We start from the raw sequence: 4,410 nt of genomic DNA on the forward strand, positions 1-4,410 counted from the left end.
TTTTTTTTTTTTTTTTTTTTGATAGGGTCTCACTTTGTCATCCAGGCTGGAGTGCAGTGGTGCCAGCTCACTACATCCTCAGCCTCGGGTTCAAGTGATCCCCCTGCTTAAGCCCCCCAAGTAGCTAGGACTACAGGGGTGTGCCACCATGTCTGGCTTAAAAAATTTTTTTTTTTGTAGAGATGGTGTTTTGCCATGTTGCCCAGGCTGGTCTCGAACTCATGAGCGCAAACAATCCTCCCACCTCGGCCTCCCAAAGTGCTAGGATTACAGGCGTGAGCCAAAGCCACTGGCCTACAGCATTATTCTTGATAACCAAGAAGTGGAAACCCAAATATCCACCAATTGATGAATGGATAAACCACATGTAGTATATCATACAATAGAATATTATTAGGAGAAAACAAGGAGTAAAGTTATGATACATGCTATAACATGAAAGAACCTTGAAAACATTATGCCAAGTGAGAGGAGCCGATCACAAAGACTATGTATTGTATGATTCTATTTGCATGAAATGTGAAGAATAGGCAACTCCATAGAGACGGAAAGTAGGTTAGTGATTGCATATGGGGAGTGACTGCCAATGAATGTGAGTTTCCTTATTAGAGGGATGAAAATGTTCTAGAATTAGATAGTGGTTCTGGTTATATAATTTTGTGAATTATATCACAAATAAGATAAAATTAGATTATGGTAATAGTGGCAAAGCTCTGTAAATATACTCAAAAAACCCATTGGACACTTAAAATTGGTGAATTTTAATGTTACGTAAATTACATCTCAATAAAGCTTTTAAAAGAGTAATTAGCTCCACATAAGATGTTCATAAGGTATCTAAAAAGAAACATATAAGCAGATAACTGATAATTCTTTATTATCAAACTTTCCTTCTTAGTAGTATGGGCAAAAATAGTGACTCATAAAACTCAGGAAATAAATTAATCCTAACATTTGAAATGGGTGACACATATTGTCTGAATTTCAATATTGTTCATCAACTTTGTTTTTTGTGGCTCTTAGATTTTCCAGTAAGACTTAGAATAATTGGAATTAAAATATATTCTATGATTTTGAAGGAAAAAATGTCTCAATTATTTAGACCTTAGTCTGACCAAAACTACATTGAAATGCACTCCTGCATTTATATATAGGGTTGAAAATCTATGATAGTGGCACATACCTGTAGTCCCAGCTGCTCAGGAGGCTGAGGTAGGAGAATCGTTTGAACCCGGGAGGCCGAGGTTGCAGTGAGCTGAGATCATGCCACTGCACTCCAGCCTGGCAACAGAGTGAGACTCCGTCTCAAAAAAAAAAAAAAAAAGTCTGTGATAAATGATATTCAGCCAAGAGAGTAACCAGCATGACTATAGCCAAAAACATCTTTTTCCTCAGAGATATGTTTTGAAATAGAAATTAACCTACAGAAAATATTTAAAGATTCTCCCGAGTTCACAGGACAAGAACAAAACTTGACAATGTAAAGTTCTAAAGAGTTGGGATTATAGGCACCACTATTTTAATAATTCTGTAATGGATTTAGAGATAACTATGAACTGCTATAAATATGTCAGAAAATTTAAAATAATATATCACTCTAACGTTCTTCCATCACACTTGTTTTGAACTGTCCACCAAAAACGGGCCTGAAGTATTCCTTATAGAAATGGTGTAATATTTTTAGGTGCCCTCTAAGGAGAACTGTCAATTGCCAATTTTGGTGATAAGCTGCAGGCTGAGTCCTCATTCCAAGCTACAGAAAGTTTTTTTTTTTTTTTCATTAATTCCTTCAGCAGGTGTTTCCAGAAAATATATGCATAGGTACGCTAGTAGCAAATTAAACTATACAACTATACCTACTTTTTTTTTTTTTTTTAGATAGAGTCTTGGTCTGCTGCCCAGGCTGGAGTGCAGTGGTGTCATCTCAGCTCACTGCAACCTCCCACTCCCAGGTGCAAGTGATTCTCATGCCTCAGCCACCCGAATAGGTGGGATCACAGGCATATATTACCAAGCCCAGCTAATTTTTGTATTTCCATGTTGGCCAGGCTGGTCTCAAACTCCTGACCTCAAGTGATCCACTTGCCTTGGCCTCCCAAAGTGCTGGCATTACAGGCATGAGTCACTGTGCCTGGCCTATAGCTACCCTTCAGAGGCATACAATCTACATAACTAAATATGTTTGCATTTAGAAAAATAAAAGCAGGTTGGACATGGTGGGCTCATGCCTTTAATCCCAGCACTTTGGGAGGCTGAGGCAGGCAGATCACGAGGTCAGAAGATTGAAACCATCCTGGCTAACATGGTGAAACCCTGTCTCTACTAAAAATACAAAAAATTAGCTGGACTTGGTGGCAGACACCTGTAGTCCCAGCCACTTGGGAGGCTGAGGCTGGAGAATGGCATGAATCTGTGAGGCAGAGCTTGCAATGAGCTGAGATCACACCACTGCACACCAGCCTGGGACAGAGCACTCCAGCCTGGGGACAGAGCAAGACTTCTTCTCAAAAAAAAAAAAGAAAAAAGCAAATAAAACAGGGTATAATAATGAAATACTGTATAATGATAACATGGCATGATAGCATTTGAGGAAATGTCAAATAAATGGCATAGAAATTTAGAGTGATGTAGAAGTTCCCCTGGAAACTGTTGTGGACTGGTGCGTTAAAGAGAGCTTTGTGAAACCCATTTAGGCTCTACTTTATAGCAAGAGAAGTAATTATGTGGGTGAAGAGGTAAAGAAGGATCTTGGGTCTGGGTGAGGATGAAAGGATGTTTAAAGAAAGAAGTCATCCTTTATAACCTGAACTATAGATCTCTGTTATGTAAGTGGAAAATACAAAGGGCTGGTGCTGTGGTTTGAATGTGTCCCTCAATGTTCATATGCTAGAAACTTAAATTCTGGCTGAGCACGGTGGCTCACGCCTGTAATCCCAGCACTTTGGGAGGCCGAGGCGGGCGGATCACTTGAGGTCAGGAATTGGAGACCAGCCTGGCCAACATAGTGAAACCCCATCTCTACTAAAAATGCAAAAATTAGCCAGGCATGGTGGTGTGTGCCCATAATCCCATCTACTCGGGAGGCTGAGGCAGGAGAATCACTTGAACCCGGGAGTCGGAGGTTGCAGTGAGCTGAGATCGCATCACTACACTCCAACCTGGGCAACCGAGTGAGACTTTGTCTCAAAAAAAAAAAAAAAAAAAAGAAAGAAAGAAACTTAAACTCTAATACAGCAGTCTTGAGAGATGGGATTTTTAAGAGGTGATGAGGTTGTGAGGGCTCTGCCCTCATGAATGGATTATATAGTTATCAAGGGAAAGAGTTCATTATCTTGAGAGCAGGTTTGTTGTAAAAGTGAGTTTGGTCTTCTCTTGCTCTCTGTGTTGCACTTTCACCATGTGATTCCTTCTGCCGCATTATGGTGCAGCAGGAAGGCTCTCACCAGTTTCTGCCCCTTGATCTTGGACTTCCCAGCCTCCAGAACTGTGAACCAAGTAAATTTCTTTTCTTTATAAATTACTTATTCTCAGGTATTCTGTTATAGTAGCATAAAATGGAGGAAGACAACTGGTTAAATTGGGAGAATAGTTAAAAAGCCTTGAATCTATTAATTCATTTAACAAATATTGATTGTATGTGGCAGGCACTAAGCTAGGGACTAAAGATACAATGATGAGCAAAAACAAGCACAGTTTTTACCTTGTTTGTGGGGTTTATAGTTTATCATGAGAGGGATTATCACCTAAATAAATGTATCAAATTGCAAATGTGGTACATAGTGTTGTGAGTGATTATAACTAGGATTTGACTTAGACTAGGAGGTCATGGAAAATTTCTCTGAGGAAGTGTCTGTTATACTGAGACCCCAAGAAAAACAGGCATTAACTAGATAAAGGGAAGAGGGAAGAACATTCTAGGCCAAGGAACAGCGTGTGCAAATGCCTTGTGAAGGAAATGATGAATAGAAGAACTGAAACAAAAAGGAGATCTTGAGGCAAGAGAAAACCAAAAATATCACCGAATGACAGGCTATGAAGCACAGAGCTTTGTATGCCAGTTTAAGGAATTTTGCCCTATCCTAGGAGAGCAGGAAGCTGCTTGTGGGAGGGTTTAGGCATAGGAAATAGATCCCATTCTGGCCTGGCGTGATGGCTTATGTGTGTAATCCCAGCATTTTGGGAGGCTGAGTTGGTCTGATCACAAGGTCAAGAGATGGAGACCATCCTGGCCAAAATGGTGAAACTCCGTCTCTACTAAAAATACAAAAATTAGCTGGGTGTGGTGGTGTGCGCCTGTAGTCCCAGCTACTCAAGAGGCTAAGGCAGGAGAATTGCTTGAACCTGGGAGGCGGAGGTTGCAGTGAGCCGAGATTGCACCACTGCACTCCAGCCTGGTGACAGAGTGAGATT

The sequence above is a fragment of the Colobus angolensis genome, unplaced genomic scaffold (genome assembly GCF_000951035.1).
Source record: "Colobus angolensis palliatus isolate OR3802 unplaced genomic scaffold, Cang.pa_1.0 Scaffold270, whole genome shotgun sequence".
NCBI lineage: Eukaryota > Metazoa > Chordata > Mammalia > Primates > Cercopithecidae > Colobus > Colobus angolensis.